The 18016-nt window shown below is 40.1% G+C and overlaps 1 long non-coding RNA gene across 1 annotated transcript in view; it reads left to right on the forward strand.

Annotated features, from left to right (window-relative positions):
• The first annotated feature begins 3010 nt into the window (after positions 1–3010).
• LOC144236617 (uncharacterized) overlaps positions 3011–18016 on the forward strand; it is a 191961-nt gene continuing 176955 nt past the window's right edge. Inside the window, exon 1 of the long non-coding RNA XR_013336630.1 lies at positions 3011–3063. This is a non-coding gene — a long non-coding RNA (uncharacterized LOC144236617). The remainder of the gene's footprint in view (positions 3064–18016) is intronic.

The following is an 18016-nucleotide window of genomic DNA, read 5'->3' on the forward strand; positions in this document are numbered from 1 at the left end:
CTGCTGGAGCTTTGATATGTCAACATTCACCCCTCAAGTGTGTGTCATAGCTCATTAGGCGACCTGTCTCAAAATTACATGTAATTTGGCTTGCTTTGATTTGAAGCCTCTGATAAGAAGCCTAATGGTTTCTTTCTAACAATTAAATACCCCAAACCATGAACCCTAATTGAAATACACACTCAATAACCACTCTGTTAAGCTATAGTATGAGGGTGGCCTCTGGAATTGAGTAAACAATTAATAAACCATATAGCTAGAACCCAGGAAGCATGTGTCCATAATGGTGGTGTCTTCTTTGAGAGGCAGAGCCAGAGCCAGCTGGGATTATAAAGAAGCTTTCAAGAAATGCCAGGAAGCATTGGGTGGCAAGGCTGGCATATCTGTGACTCAGTGGGTCTTGATCTCCATGGAGGCTTCCCAGTTGTTTCAGATCAAGCATCTCCACTCCTGGTGCTGCTTCCATGGTGCTGTGTTCTGAAAGTTTGTGTCCTCCCAGACCTATGTCCCCCATTCTCCTGCCACCAAACTCATTTGTTGAAATCCTAATGCCTGGTGTGATGATATTAGGAGGCGGGGCCTTTGGGAGGTGCTTAGGCCATAGGGGTGGAGCCCTCATGAATGACATTAGTGACTTGATGAAAGAGACCCTACAGAGATCTCTCGCCCCTCCTACCATGTGAGGATACAATAAGACTGCCATCTGGAAGAAGGTCCTCCTCTGACCATGCTGGCATCCTAATTTTGACTTCCAGCCTTCACAACTGTGAGAAATATATTTCTGGTACTTATCAGCTGCCCAGTCTGTGGTATTTTGTGAACATTGCCAGAACTGAATAAGACACTGGGTTTACTGCTGTATGGAGTGATGTGCTGATGGTCACCAGTATTATTCACCTATTGTGAGAAGCAAGACTGGTTAAATAATTGATGGGCCCAGTGCAAAATGAAAATGGAGCCTCTTGTTCAAAAATAATTAAAGAGTTGAAGATGTTACCCACAGAGCATCAAACTAAGCATGGGGTCCTCCTGAGCATGGAGCTCTGTGCAACTGCATGGGTCATACGCACACAAAGCTGGCCTTACAGGGAATGGAGTTAGGATCTGTTCATTCACTTCATTTACTCAGTTTGCTGGCATATATTTCGCATCTACAATGCTATGACTTTGTGATCAGTGTTGGGGATAGGCAGGAACAAAACAGCCAAGTGTCCTGTTCTTAGGAAATCTGTGGTTTGTGTATGTGGCTGTAGATATTGGAAGATTTGGTGATGAGGTTATGGTCTTTCTCCAAGCACTTTCAAATCAGATTTTGGAAGTCTTGAGACTACTAGAAGCAGCACAGGGTAAAATATTTATGGCATTATTATGTGTGTGGAGAATAGCATCTGCTTTAGCATTTTTTCTGCTATGGGCATCCTGGAAATCTGTCATCCTGGGAGCAAAAGAAAAATCCCAAGCCACTTCTAGTCTTTTGGGCCAGTCTACTCTTATTTACTTACCCATGTGATGTATGATCATAGTTCTCTTTCATTGAGAATCTTTTCTCGGCACAGGATGAGAAATACAAGACTTTCTTTTGAGTTTTAGTTCTAAAGCCCCTAAGAATATCAACATAACTGATCAATCGCCAGGAATTTTCTGGGCACGTTGCTCTGTGTCAGGCACTGTGTCATTTATGGTGGAAGGGAGGGCACTGAGCTGGCTCAAAGTTTAGGAAACCAGGCACAGATGACAAGATCAGAACCCCAAAAGGGGCAACAGTCAGTAATGTTGTAAGTAAGGGCAGTAATGACCTTACTGAGCAATGGCCCTGTGTCATCCTTAATCATAAACACTACCACCTGTATCCACATATTCAATCTTCAGTGACGTCATTTTTATTACTAAAGAGCAGAGGGAAAAATAACTTCCTCAAGGTCATACAACTAACAAGTATCAAAGTATATGCTAAGTATATTTAAGTAAGTGCTAAGTGGGACGTCTTCCTAAGCTGCTTTAATTGGGAAAGTCTTCATGAATGAGGTGTCACTGGCATTGAGGAATGTTTCCTTCTCTTCCCCCCTTTCTCTGAGAACTGTCTCTGCCCCTCCCACCCAACGTGTGAGAACATGTTTGTCATATGCTCCCTGTGACCTCGGTTGTTTGAATGGTTTACCTAATCTAACCTGGACCCATTAGATTCTCTCTCGGGAGCCTAAAATCTGAACTCAATTTAATTATCCTTTGTTCTCTGGGAAGTAATGTAAATAAGGCCTAGGGCTTTCTTGTTTGCTTTTGTGCATTTGAAAGCAGAAAAGTCAGTCTGAGGTGGGGGCAGAGAAGAAGGGGCAGGGAGATGGAGTCTTGCTAAGACCAAGAGAAAGAGACAGACTGGGAGACAGACACAGACCCACAAACACGCACGCACAGAAAGGCACAGAAAAGGACAGAGAGAGACGCGTGGAGTCTCACAGGCATATGGAGGCCCAGAGAGACTGAGACCATGAGAGTGAGAGAGAAAGAAGAAGACACAGAGAAAGAAGAGGAGCAAGAGCTGAGCAGCAGAAATGGTCCTACAAGACTCCAGTACCAAGGAGTTGTTGATCTCCATTTCTTCTTAACCCCACAACCCACGTCCCCGATGCTAACGATCCTCAGATTCATTTTACACTAATGATGTGGCAGTGCATTCTTTTTCTTCTTTCCATATTTTTTCTGTTCCTAGATAAACCTGCACAGCTGGTATTTATTTGGGTTTCCTTTTATAGCTTGAAAAATATTTAGGCATGTTTACCACAAGTGGGAATCTAGAAGCAATTTATGTACACATACATATTGGCGCATTTCTTTCTGGAACCTGGTATATAATAAGCATATTAATTTAATTTTTAAAATATCAGCTGATGAATATACTCGAGCGGTTATAGTTACTCATTTCTTCCCTTCAGGCTCTTCCTGCTTCCCGTTCCCAGTCTTTGAAAACCATTGCTGTTTTTTTTTTGAAAGTAACATTTAGGAAGATGTGATTAAGAAATCAAATGCCGAACATCTCTGCGAACTCTTTAGTTTCTATGGAAATAAGTAAGTAAAATTTAATTCCCTTATCAGACGCTAAAAGCTTAAAATGATTCCTATTAAATTGACAAATGCAGTAGTGGGTGCCTCTTATCAGAAGAGAGCATCATCTTGCTTGCCATTTCACTGTCAGAGTTGCTCCGCTTTGCTTTATGAGTACATTCCGTTGAATACAGGGATAGAGTTCTTTATCAGTTGAGAGCGGCACACTCTTCATAGGCCGGAGTGGGGCGAAGCATTTGCATGGCTGCTTATCTAATAGAATGTTGCTGGTGCAGCTTCCTTTCAGCCTGCAAGGTGGCTTGGCGCGGGTCTCAAAACAGAGGTGTGCACGTACAGATTACACTTTTGCATCACGACGTGTCATTTGTGGGGTAGGGGCGGGGGCTTCTCATTTATTCCTCGCTTGGAAAATATTTCATTCATCACGGCCTTGTGGGAAATGCTCCACTCTGGTCCAGGGTTCTGCGTTATGCTAAATGCATCATCAGAAGCTTTTCATAGGGATTCAGTTGAAGGAGCAAATGCTTCTGGAACAGGAGCCAGGTCACCAGCTCTGTAAGGAACCAAACCATATTGCTGTGGCTGAGAGGAAACCTGGAAGTCAAAGTGTCACATATTGAAACGGGCTGAAATTAATAGCGGTTGGTAAGCACTACAAAGTCAGAAGAACTCTCTCTAAACAGGTAATCAAAAGATGAATCCAAAAAGCTCCAAGGAGACATGGAGAACAAAGATGTCCTATATGGCTTTGATCTGAAGGTTCAGGAGTCTTGGAAGAATTCTTCACACCTCCTCTCAAATAGCCCTTCCAGATTCATTACTGTCTGTAATGCTATAGTTTGTGAATTTCAAGAGTTGGTAATGTTCTCCTCATAACCCTGCACACACCGTATATTTAGAACTTGTTCCTCTACTTAGTGTTATATTTTTAGAATTTTGTCTTTCCCTTTTTTTTTTTTTAATAATTAGAACCAGTATGTTTTAGAATAAAAGCTAGTATGCCAAATTCTATCTCCCATCCCAATGGTTATAAAATATTTGCTTAAGTGTTCAGAATCCACTTATTTCCAGGGATTTTCTTCCTTCTTTTTGACATCATAGTCTTTCTTCTCTAACCAGGTGGCATGACCACACTCAGAAGTAAAGAGAAGCCTAAATAAAACCCTTGTTTATAAAGCCAGATGTGATGAAGGGAGAGGTGCCCTGATCAGAGAAAGCCTGGTCATGTCACTTTGGCAGGTGTCTGTATGTATTACAACGAACACTTTTTATAAGTTGAAGAGGACTTGATATTTCTTATGAGGCATTACCATCATTATTTCCTGTCTCCATACCTTTATACATGCTCTTCCCTGTCTAAAGTTCTCACCCCGCCTTTGATTGCCATGTTAATTTCTAATCATTCTGCGACACCCTTCTTGAACTCCCCAGAAAGTGGCAGTCACCCTCCTCTGGGACTAGCAACTAATTACATTGTGTGATACATACAAATTGTTGAGGTACCGTGGTGATTACTTTACTCTTTGAAGTTAGGAAGTATTCCTGAATCATCTGTGCCATATTAGCAACCTACAACAGTGTGTCACAGGGTAGATGCTAAAAATGTATTGGTTGAATAAATACACAAGGGATTCACTAACTAAATTATGGTTCGACCATTAATAGAAAACCTCACAGGTGTTTGGAATTATGTGAGAAATATTTCTGATCTAACATTAATGACTGCACTATCTAGAAAACAGTATTTGCAGTGTGATCTCAAATATGTGAATATATACATAGACGTGAACAGAAAAAGATCCTAGAAAGATATAATTACATTAAAATATTGCAGTATTTATTTCTTGGTAGTTGCATTACAGATGATTTCTTTATTTTTTGAATTTCTACAGTGCGTATGTGTTTTGTAATCTAGGAAAAATTAATTATAGTTAGAAACACAAGCCATTTAGTAACTTCCTGTGATAGTCTTGACAGAAAGTTCCTTCCACGCTCTGACTTGGTGGTCACTTTTAATCCCATATGGGATTTTTTTTTCCTCAATGGGCTAGTATTTAGGTATGGTCTGGCCTAGAAGCCAGCTGTACAAAGGAAAATATCCACTCTCAATTCTCTCTAGTTGGCAGATGGATCTGAATGTAAACATAAATTAGAACAGAACATACAGATCTCCTGCTTAAGAGCAGAGTTCTCAACTGGGAGAGAAAACAAGTGAAGACACTGAAGAGAGGGAGTTCAGGGGGTCATGGCATCACTCAGGTATTTGAGGCTTCTTCTTTGATGTTTTAATTTGCAGTTTTCCAGTGGAAGAAATCCTAAAACGAATAGCAAGAGGCTCCCCCTTTGTATTTTGTGCTATTGTTTTGACTGTTGTTGTTTCTATAAAAATTGCATTCTTGCCATTTCAGAGAAGGATTAATACCCCCAAATCTCATTATTGTGCAACTGTCCCCCGGTGGTTTCTTTTGTTTGCACATTGTAATTATGGATAGCATTAATTGCTCACGAAACTACCATTTCTTCTCTTTATTTTTGCATATATTTCAAATACCCATTATAACTTCTCCGTCTTCTATATAGCGAATCGGTTTCATCGCAATATGACAAAGCGTTTGTCTTCCGCACTACCCTGCACAGGGTTAGAACAATTTATAAAGAATTCACATTATTATTTTGGAGCTGAGCTCAGTGTTGGTTTCAGTGTAAATCTCCTCAAAGCACTTCCTGCCATAATACCCACTTTTTCTCCCCCAGAGATGCCATAATTCTGGGCTGCATTTGTTGCTTCCTTTGGCAACCAAATGTCCCATCATTGCAAATTGATGGCCGTAAAATTGACCTTTATTATGGCCTTTTTATTCGCTTAACTCAGAAGGATTTACAGCATTATGTTTTGTTACCACATTGACTGTTAATGGGAACTATAAAAAAATGACTGAATTCTACATATCCTTTTTATTTTCTAGTGCCCTTGGCATTATTTACCAACTAGACTTAGATTTTAAGATTTCTCTTGGACAATTCAGAAACTGTTTTGTAAAACCAATCCTTCTTCCTTACGTGAGATATATAGTCTGCTATATACTGTCAAAATAATTAAATGCTCGTTATAAATTTGGGCATTTAAAATGACAAAGCCATTGCATGTAACGTAATGGAAGAAACCAAAAATTCTAGTGAAAAAAAAACAACAACCCTGTAAGGTAATTCAAACCGCTTCATCTGTAAATAATGAGAATTTAATGAGGCTCATATTGTAAAATGTCTCTTTTCTAAGTGTGTAATGCATTTATTTTCATGTTAATTGTCTTCCCCGTTGTTGTACTCTTAGGATGGTGTTCACGGGGGAAAGGTTGCATTCTTCAGGCTGCAAGTGGAGGCCTGTGGAGGCCCAGCCTCAAACTGCTGCTGGGGACTCTTTAAAATGAAGGGAGGGCACTCTGGTTCTGCAAACCTGCGCTGAAGCTCTGGGTATTTACGGGCAGTTGTGGGAGAAAAGAAGAGTAACAGTTCTCGAGCACGGCAGTGAAAGCCAGGGAGTGCTGGTGGTGAGGTACTGAGCTCCCTGCAGCCTGTTTAGACTCTGGAGACACAGAAGAGGCCTGAGTGCCAGGCGCCGGTGACGGTGACAGTGACCGTGACCGCAGGCAGGAGGCCGGCACGTGCCCATTTCATCCCCAGGCTCTGTTTCTGCTCAGGCTCTTGAGTTTCCCTGTCAACTTGCTGCCATTGTAATGAGTAATATTATACTAACTACCCTCAATTCTCTCCGGTTTCCCGAGGAGATTTTTAAAACTACAGTTGACTCTTGGGGCACCTGGGTGACTCGGTTGGTTAAGCGGCCGGTTAAGCGGCCGGCTTCAGCTCAGGTCATGATCTCGCGGTTTATGAGTTTGAGCCCCACATCAGGCTCTGTGCTGACAGCTTGAAACCTAGAGCCTGTTTTAGATTCTGTGTCTCCCTCTTTCTCTGTCCCTCCCTCGTGCTCTCTCTACAATAAGTAAACATAAAAAAAATCAAAACTACAGTTGACTCCAACAATGAGGGTTTGTGAGGGCCCACTTACATGCAGCTTTTTAAAAAAAAAATAAACATAGTAGAGTATACCATAAATGTATTTTTTCTTCCTTATGATTTTCTTAGTAACATTTTCTTTTCTCTAGCTTCCTTTCTTGTAAGAATATAGTATATAATATATATATATATATATAAAACATACAAAAACATGTGTGAATTGACTATTTTAGTTATTGGTAAGGCTTCGGGTCTACAGAAAGCTATTAGTATTTAAGTTTGTGGGGGGAGTCAAGGATCATATGACAATTTCTGACTTCATGGGGGCCGGTGCCCTTAACCCTTGCATTGTTCAAGGAGCATCTGTATAAATCCACTCTCTCCACAATGGCATTTCATTTTCTGAATCTTTTAATTTTTAAAGATAATCTGAAATACCACTGGACTAATAGTTGTTTATGCTTTGGAACTTGTTTTTAGATTTCATGTAATGCAATTTACTTTTTAATTTAACTTTTAGTTTGGAAAAGTCATATATTTGTATAGTTTAAAAAAAAAAGCCTACTAGACTCCAGAAGTCAATGTTCTAAGAAAAAAAACTGTAAAAAGTCTCAAAACTTCAAACAAAAAAACTTTTAGTTACAAAATACCCAACAAACAAATCAGTATAACAAGAGATATACTGAGAAATTTCACTGTCATTTCTGCCCCTTCGGTCTTATTTTTCTCCCTATATGCCCTTGAGACAATCAATAGCTTGTATTTGTTCATGTGTTTGTAACACTGTTAATTTAACTAGCTCCTACTGAAAAACACTTGGGCAATTTCCGCATGTTTGAGATTACAACCAGCCTTTCAGTGAATAGGTTTGTGTATACATTATTTATCACGTGTGGTGTTGTACGTGCAGGATAAATTCCTAGGATTAGAACCTCTGGGTCAGATGCCAGATACCTTTATTATTTTCTTAAATATACCAAAAAATTGCCCTGTGCAAGGCATTCCTAATGGCAATGCATGAAAGTACCCTTTTCTCTACAGTTTTGCCAATGGAGCATCTTGTCAAAATGTTGATTTTGCAAGATCAGTAGGTAAAAATGGTATGCTCGAATATATACATTTTTAAAGTTTTTAATGTTTATTTTTGAGAGAGAGGAGAGAGAGACAGAGTGTGAATGGGGGAGGGGCAGAGAGAGAGGGAGACACAGAATCTGAAGCAGGCTCAGGGATCTGAGCTGACCAGTGTGGAGCTCAAACCAGTGAGCCGTGAGACCATGACCTGAGCTTAAGTCGGATACTTAACCGACTGAGCCACTCGACTGGAGTATTTTATTATTTGTGTATGTATGTATGTATTTTTAATGTTTATTCATTTTTGAGAGAGAGACAGACAGAGAATGAGTGGGGCAGGGGAAAAAGGAGAGGAAGACACAGAATCTGACACAGGCTCCAGGCTCTGAGCTCTCAGCACAGAGCCCAGAGCCCAATGCAGGGCTCGAACTCACTAGCCATGAGATCATAACCTTAGCTGAAGTTGGACGCTTAACCAACTGAGCTACCCAGGCATCCCCCTGACTGGGGTATTTTAAATTTGTATCTTCTAACTATGAATGAGGCTGAGCATCTTTTCATGTATGTAAATTTCATTTCTATTGTTATTTTTTGTCAACTGTTCCTGGCCTTTGCCCATATTGCTGTTGGGTTGCCAGTCCTTTTCTTAGTGATTTCTAAGATCCCTTTAAATACTGGAAATATTACCACTTTTGCTGCTGTGATATGAGTTGTTAATGTTTTCCCACACTCATCATTTGACATTTGTCTTTGCTTACAGTGATTTTTTTTGTTTGTTTGTCTTGCCAAGCAGGAGGTTCTAATTTCCATGTGTTCAAAAACTTTTTTAATCAATCTTTAATGATTTCTGGATTTTGAGACATATTTAACACATTTTCCTTCCCCTAACTCCATGTAGTTTATTCTTAATTTCTTAGCTAATCTTTTTTTTCTTTCTATTTCTATCATAGGTCTGTTTGTTTATTTCATATCCTCCTGTTAGCAGGAGGTATATTTCCTGATCTCTTCACAATTCCAGTGACTTCCTGGAGATTTGTCTTCATTCATATTCAGAGCATTCATCTTCTCTTTGACAATATTCCACTAGTGGGTTTTCATCTGCAAGAATCTTGCTTTCTTTTCCATGTTTTCATTTATATCTAATATATTTCTTTCATAATATGCACCGTTTACCTGGATACCAAGAGAAAGATTCTGTGGTGTGGGGAGTGTTTGGGTCCTTGAAGGACTCCACCTCTTTGCTCCAGAGTAGAAGGAAGGGTTCCTTTTAATCTAAGAATTAGCACTACCCACCCCCTCCTTGCCTTTTGGAGACGGTACAGGATAGGGATCAGGGTACAGACTCTGGAACCAGACCTCTGGGGTTGAATATTAGCCCTGTCCCTTACTAGTTGATGATCTTGAGCAAATGTGTGCCTCAGTCTTCTCATCAGTAAAATGGGGATATAAAGAGAACACGTATCTCAGGGTTGCTGGCATTAAATAACCCAATATACATAAATGCTGAGAAAAGTGCCTGGCGCTTAGTGTTTGCTTTTGCTCTGCAGTGGTGAGAAAATGCAAATGAGGCCAGTGGTTTCCAATTGCCCTGGATTTTCTCTCCTTGGCCACAGCACCTCTGCTTAGTTCAGGAGAACGCTGGGCTTCCTTCTTCGTACTGCCACAGTATGGATTTCTTGTTCACTAAAGGAAGCACTCACTCCCTTTTAGGAGATAATTTTGAAGATCGTGTCAGAGATTTGCTCCCAGGGGGCCCCTGGACATTTTCTGGGCCCTTCTCTCACTGTTTCCCCTCCTGACAGTGTTCTGTGCAACCTCAGTTTTGTTCACAGCAGCCTCTTCTCAGGGAAGATCCACTCCCTTTGGCGGAATGTCATTTGCTAAAACTTTCTGAGCTCAACCATCCCTCCACCCCCTCTACACTCCCTTTTGTTTTCCCTAGAGCAATCCTATGCCTTCCGGTGCAGGCTTGCTGGTCAGATAAAACTTGAACAATGCCAACTCACAACCTAGAGTTTGTGGGTGCTATTTGCATCCCAACCTCACTGAAGATTTTTGGTTTTCTCCTTTATCTTTGCTTCTGTGGATGATTTCTAAAGAGAAGTGGAGGTGCCGAACCAAATGTTCACTGTGCTCTTACTGGAACTGGTGTTCATTTCATCCCTCACCCTTAGGTATTTCTTTTGAGGACATGGATTGGAGTTTTTATTTTGGGCATTATCCACCACATCCATCATACTGTAAAACAAATGGGTGGTTGAGTGAAAGAATTTCCATGAAACTGTGTGGCAGAGGGCACGCTTCTTCTCCCGCATCAGACCTTCCACGGCACAGGATTCCGAGGGGCCATCGTGGGGTCTGGGTGCCCTGACACTTTGTATGTCTTTCTTTCTCCCTCATGCTGCCAGAGTCATCTTCCTGTGTGGCCTCACAGAGCCCCGCCCCCACCACAGAGCTTCTACTAGTCACCAGACATTTTCTGTCTCTGTGGTTTGTGCCAATTTGGGGAAAGAGGAACTCCCAGGGTATTCACTCCTCTGAGAATTCCCTGGGTGTCATAGAAGTATTTGCATTTTTCTCTTGCTTTTTTTCCCCATCCAAGCTACATGGACAGATGCTTTCCACAACTAACCAATGTTCTTTTCACAATAATCCTCTGAGAGGCAGGTATGATTATACCGGTTTTATGGATAAGGAAACTGAGGTGAAGAAGATTCATACTCCTTTCCCAAAGGCATATGGCTAACAAATAGCAAAACTAGGATTTGATTTTAGGTGGTCTGACTCTAGAGTTCTGTGGCCAACCCATGCTTTATTTCTTCTGTATCATTTTTTTGGACACTCATTTGCAGGAGTAGCCCCCAAATTGCACTTTAGATTAGACAAGTGGACAGGAAGACAAGAAGGATTCTAGAAATCTCAAGAAAGCCCTCTTTGGGTTAGGAGTAGCTGAGGCAAATGTCTCTTGATATACAGTCAGGAAGCTGGGTTGGCAGTGTTCAGTGTCTGTGATAATAACTAAGAGTTCATAAGGGCTTATACTACATGCCTGGTATTTTTCTAAGCACTTCATGCATCTACTAATTTGACCCTGACAGTATTTGCATGGAATGGGCAGCATTATTTTGCCCCTTGTCAGATGAAAAGTCTGAGGTCAGAGGGAGCCAGTGTCTTCCCCAAGGACACATGGTAGTAAGTAGCAGAACTTGGACTATTTACCAGGCTATAAGGCTCCCGAGCACACTTCTTACCCACTGTGCTGTGGGTTAGCCCTGCCCCATGTTGGCCAGCACACATACATGGACCTGAAAACCCAGCAGTTTGTACCCACCCTTGGTGGACCGTCACTGATCAAGAGATCTGATTCATAGTCTTGACTGGAACAGACTCCTTGTCTCAAAAGAGAATAATAAATACTTGGAAAATCACAACCTAGAAGTGTGTGTATCTTTACAGAACATGAAGTAATTCTCAGAGGAATAGTAAGAACATAATTTCGAGGGGAGCTGTTCAGGAACTGCTCTCATTGAAGGGCATCTTTGTCTTTCAAAAAGAGTTACATATACACATGATAGGGATGCAGCCATCATGGAACAATATATTATACAAATACTTCGATGATTCCAAAGCCCGTAACCTTTACCTCTAAAGAATATTCTCAGGCTTTCAATCACTAATGATTTTCTGTTTCCACAGTGATCATTTAAAAACAAAACAAAACAAAACAAAACAATATGCTTCCAGTAGGTGAGGTCAAGGAATATTAGTTTATTTTCACTTCAGTGTTTTATTCTTTGTTGGCGTACTTTCTAGTGATTTGTCCATAATAGCAACACATGTGACTTGGAGTATATCTAAGGGAGGATAAAAAGTAGCAGAAGATGGTTAATTACTACGACAGCCTATTTTCTTTCTACCCTGAAGAAAGAATTTTTACCCGGTGCAGGATGGCAAAGATTAAAAATAAATAAATAAAAGTATGAAGGCTCAATGCATCTGTTTCTTTGTTTGCTGTAAGAATAGAAGCCTCTTGTTTGTTTTTTTTTTCCTGTTGATTTCATCAGGTAAGGCACTGAAGAAGTGTTCCCAGAGAGGCTTCTTAAAGCATTTCAAAATAACTACATGTTTCCTCCCCCATCTGTTATTGTCCTGCTCTCCATTCAGGCTAAAAACAATTAGAATGGGCCTTTTGTGTGATGTGTGCTCAACTTGGCCTTTATAGATGGACCTAAGAAATGTGGACTCTGTCATAGAAAGTTTACAGACTAAAGCTGTTTATATTCTGTTTAACTAATTAAAATGCACAAAGTTCCAAACACCTCTTATAATTTTAGTTTGTAAAACAAATAACTATCTGGACATGAAATTAAATTCACAGATTTAAATAGGACAGGTATGCACAGATGTGCACATACACAGAGATGCGTACATGTGTGTGTCTGTATAGTTCTTAATGAGTTGCTGAGGGCATTGTGGAGTCCTTATATCAATTGCGGTTGGAGGACAATTAAATTTTGAGAAAAATTTCATAACAATTGCATCACCATATTTAATTTTTTAGGTGACATTAATCTAATAGTTGAAATGTTGTTCTCTGAACTTTGGCTGATACCTAGAGACCAAATGAAGGGACATTTAATTTACAGTAGTTCAGATAAACTGAGGATGAAGTTAAATAGGGATTTTTTTATATATGTTATTTTTATCTCAGAATTTTTTGATGAATTACCCCTTTTTAAATCTGCAACCCTAATGTGATATTTAGGTTGGCGTTAGTAAGCTTTTCCATTTTGTGTTAAGTGTAAAACACATTTAGAAAATCACTGTAAGATACGTTTTGGCTAGTCCAGCAAAACCATATTTATTAACACCTCTGGCTTTCAACCACGTTGTTTATACATGGATAGTACAGTCCTTTCCCTCCTATTTTTCAGTACCTTTTTCATTGCCTCTATGTCAGTCTAAAGTGCTCATCCAAGGACAGCAACTAACAAAAAGATTTGGGAAAAATCTAATCAACAAACCACGTCTAGACTTATTCAAATAGTAGAGTATTAGATGCTACAGAGACCACAGAGAAATATATGTGTGGTCTTTTCCCATTACAATATATATCCAAACAAACAAAAGTAGTTGGAGAAACAGTACTCTTAGCAGATGAGCAGAAAGCATCAATTCGAGATAAAGCTACAGGGTGCCAGCTGTGTGGTACAGATAAGGTGTGGGTGGGGGCTGCTCAGAGGTAGGCCATTGCACTGTGACCAGGGGACAGTGAGGCCAGGGAGAGCCTCTCAGTGGAAGAGGGGCTTATGCTAGATCCTGGAGGAAGAATGGGATTTAAAATAAGCATGATCTAATTTAGAGAAAAGATTAAGTTATGATTTATACTTGTAGACTATTCCATCTAAATGCGAATTACAGTTCTTTAAAAGTTCATATGCATTCTCTGTCCAGCCTCACCAGGATCCAAACAATATTGAATCAAAAGAAAGTTTCAATCTCTCTGCTCCTGCATTATTGAACACCCTGAATATTCCCCAGGCCTACTCTTTGTGAAAACACTTTCCTACCATATGCAACTGTCTGAGAAAATCTACTTGCGTGCAGTAGATTGCTGTTATTCATTATTCATTACATTATTTAGTTGAACAACCTACCAAAGAAAACTTGGTTCTGTAGGGGGAAATGTACAAACTCAGAGAACTAAATTATTTTACTATAAATGCTTTAAAAAGAGCAAGCTTTATGGTCCTCATTATTTGGTGTGCACTGAGGAAAACAAGTTTTCTCCAATGGAAAATAAGCCATAAAGGACAGAAGCTATGTGATCCAACGTATTCAATAAACGTTAGAGATACACGTTCTTCCAGTAACACACTAAATGAATAAAGACCATTATAGTGTTTACAATCCTCAATCAACGAATAAGCATTTATTAAGTAACTGCTGTGTGCCCTAGAACTTTTAATTTCCAGAAGCACGCATTTTACCAGACTGGTTGTCACCACGCACTGACTCTGACATCCCGTGGCTTATCGGAGTGAATAAACTTCTTCAATGTGACGGTCCCACCGTCCTCCTTTGGCTTGTTTTTCCTTACTCCAGGAGAAAAACTTGGACCGATCCCTTGTCTTCTTAGTCACTCTTGGGTAATAAAATGCCCCATTCAGTCAAATACTCAAACTCTTACCTGTCATCCCATGTAAATATCTCCTCACCCTCCTGCTCTCCCACGTCCTGTGGTCCCACTGAGTTAGGGGCCCTGAGAGGCCCATTGTTCTCTCAAGTGGAGCCAGTATGACCCATGAAAAATTCACCACCCTCTGTCTTGCCAACTGTGGAGCAGCAGGCAAAGCAGCTTCCTCAGGCAGTCGTCTTTCTTTGTTCTAACCCCTGACCGTGTTGAATGTGTCAGTACAAGTTCCCATCTTCCTCAAAGCCCAGGGGACCAATGTGAAGTGCTGTGAGCAATTCTCTTGAACTCTCCTTCCCTTGGCTTAAGGACACCCACTCTATCTTGCCCCATGGTAGGGGACAGGACCTCATTAAACAGTTCTTTTCACAGAGCTCTCTTTTATCAGCCTTTTAGCTTTAAAACTTTCTATCTTCCTTTGTAGAATAAATGGCTACAGTTTCAAGTCTCACAGCACATGTTTTATAGGTGAGCTAGCACCCTAGTTTAGGATGGGGGTGTGTTCAGAATATGCTGTATTGCTCTTGGTCTTTGAGACAAGAAGTGTACAACCAAAAAGACATTGCGTTGAACATTCTCTTACACAGTTTGCGCTTTCCCTGTTAGATTAATGGATACTATTTTAATAAGTTAACTCCATTAATGAGATGGAGCATGACTATAACAATATTTTGTATTCCTATTTTGCCCTCTTTATATTATAGCAAATACTCGGTGCCATCTAACGTAAATATGTTAGGGAGCTTTCTGTTACAAAAAGGCCAGTGTACCATGTTAGCAATCATCGACGGAAATACCTGTCAGTAACCTGTTACCCAGCAGATATCTTTGAAAAAATAAACAGACTTAGTATGTCATTTCATGTTAAAGATGATATGTTAATGATTAGTAAGAAATGAACGCTTTTGAACAAAATCAGTGCTGTGGCAAGAACACTTTGAATATGAGTTTTTAAATTTATGTTTTTATTCATATTTTATATTCATGTTATATTTTGTTAAAAGCAATATGTAGGCCATATAAAAATAATTCTCGTATCTGTTCACTGTGGTATCTTAGAAATCGAATTTTCTGACTGGTTCTGGAAATTGCCCCCCAAAAAACAGATGTGTGTGTCTTACCACTTTTGTTAAAAATATGCAAATGTATCTTCCAACTAGTTTGGATGTGGGAAGTGACACGGGGAAAGATGGAAATTTACGAGCCGAATTTCACAAATACAAAATTGGTGATTGGGATTGAACAGTGAGTGTCATCATTCAGTGCTCACAACCAGAGGTGGCTTCTGTCCTGGCTCCGTGTGTCTTTGGGAGACATCTTTTTCGACTAAGAGAGCCATTATAACTAAGTTTCCAAATAGAGTGAATTTCAAGTCCGACCTTTGAATCACTGTTTTCCAGAATGCTAAACTAATATTTTCAAATGAATAAAATATTCAGTCACATATTTTTTACCCAAAATATTGTTATTCATGGTAATTTAAGTGGCTGCAAAAAGCATTTTAACTGATAATGAAATAAATTATTTAAAATTATGATTAAGTTAACTGTATATCATTATCTTTAAAGCTCTTGTATGTGTTTTGCATTGGTATTTATTAGTACAGTCACCCATAGATGAAATACATATACTAATAAATGCATTTACTTGCAAACATTGGATATGTTCTTAATTTTCACTGATGTGGGACATAATAAGAAAATGGTTGGAGACCGACAGTCTTCATTAGCTGGACAGACTGCCCTGAACTGTAAGCACATTCCCTCCATGCCACTTTTTACTTCTAATTGTTTACAACTCTCCACCATTTCGATGATAAATTACACCTCCTTAGCGTGACACACAGGGACTTTCATGGTCTGACTTCTGCTTCTTTTTTCCACTGTTGTCTCTGGCTATGTTCTCCCTGTATCCTTCCTTCCAGACACACTCAACTGTGCTTCCCTAAATGGAGAAGACTCTCTTCTCTCTACTGTCTCCACATTCTCACAAATGTCACTGACTCAGCCTGGAAGTCCCCTCTGCACCTTGCCACTCCTTCTTCCCTCACACCCCTAGTCTCTTCCTGTATCTGATTAATGTTGCCACTGCCCTCAGCATGTGTCTCAACTTGTTTGTTCTGACTCCATCATGACACCTGCCACCCTAGAGAAGATAACACCTTTTGCTGATGTTCCTTCCTCACTAGTCTGCAAATTCCTTGTGGAGAAACAATATATGTGCTGTGTCCCTATACCTCTGGAATCTTGGCTGCATATTAATATTTTATAATATAATAATAATACATTTATTGATTATTTACTATGGACCAAGCACTTTATATAGGTTGGTTTCCGTAAACCTCACAATAGCTCTGTGAAACACATATTTTTCAAGATTTTAATTCCAGTTAACGTACAGTATTACATTAGTTTCAAGTGTATTGTACAGTGATTCAACAATTCCATACATCACCCAGTACTCCTCATGAGGAAACACATGTTATTATTAATCCCATTTTACAAACGAGGAAACTAAGGGGATAAATAATTTACCCAAGGAAACATTGATATCAGCTGGCAGAAGTGGGGTTTAAATTGGGCAGCACAACTCTAGAGCCACACCTTTATTACATCAAAGTGTAGTGGGCTGAATAGCAGCCTCAAAGGATAGGCCCAGTTCTTTAATAAAGATTTGATTTTTTAATGTTTATTTATTTATTTTGAGAGAGAGAGAGAGAGAGAGCAAGGGAGAGAGAAAAAGAGAAAGAGAGTGGGGGAAGGGCAGAGAGAGGGAGAGAGAAAGAATCCAAAGCAGACTCCTCACCATCAGTACAGAGCCCCACGTGGGGATTGAACCCATGAACCATGAGATCATGACCTGAGCTGAAATCAAAAGTCAGACCCTTAACTGACTGAGCAACCCAGGTACCCCATTCTTAACTGCTGGCTCCTAGGAATGTAACCATATTTGGAAATAGGGTCTTTGTCGGTATAATTTTTTTTTTGTCGGTATAATTTTTTTAATGTTTATTTTTGAGAGAGAGGAGGGGCAGAGAGAGAGAGAGACACAAAACTCAAAGTGCCTCTCTCGTGGTTGAATTTTGAATTATCTTTTGCCTCATTCAATATAAGAGACTGCTAACTTCTCTCTTTTCCTTTTCTTCTCTTCAAATTACCTTCAATATTTCTTCAATATTATTTTTCTAAAATGTAAACTCTAGAGTTCTTTTTCCATTCTTAAGAAAATAAAGTCAGGGGCGCCTGGGTGGCTTAGTCGGTTAAGCGTCCGACTTTCACTTAGGTCATGATCTCGCGGTTCGTGGGTTCGAGCCCCGCATCGGGCTCTGTGCTGACTGCCAGCTCAGAGCCTGGAGCCTGTTTCAGTCTGTGACTCCCTCTCTCTCTGACCCTCCCCTGCTCATGCTGTCTCTCTCTCTCTCTCTCCTAGAAATAAATAAAACATAAAAAAAAAAAATTTTTTTTAAAAAAAAGAAAATAAAGTCTAAGGGCTCTTGGGTGGCTCAGTTGATTGAGCATCTGGCTCTTGGTTTTGGCTCAGGTCATGATCTCATGGTTCATGAAATCTAGCTCCAAATCAGGCTCTGCACTGACAGTGCTGTGCCTGCTTGGGCTTCTCTCTCTTCCTTTCTCTCTGCTCCTCTCTGCTCCTCGCCCCCCCACCCCCCGCCCAAAGCAA

The sequence above is a fragment of the Crocuta crocuta genome, unplaced genomic scaffold (assembly GCF_008692635.1).
Source record: "Crocuta crocuta isolate KB4526 unplaced genomic scaffold, BGI_CrCroc_1.0 scaffold175, whole genome shotgun sequence".
Lineage (NCBI taxonomy): Eukaryota > Metazoa > Chordata > Mammalia > Carnivora > Hyaenidae > Crocuta > Crocuta crocuta.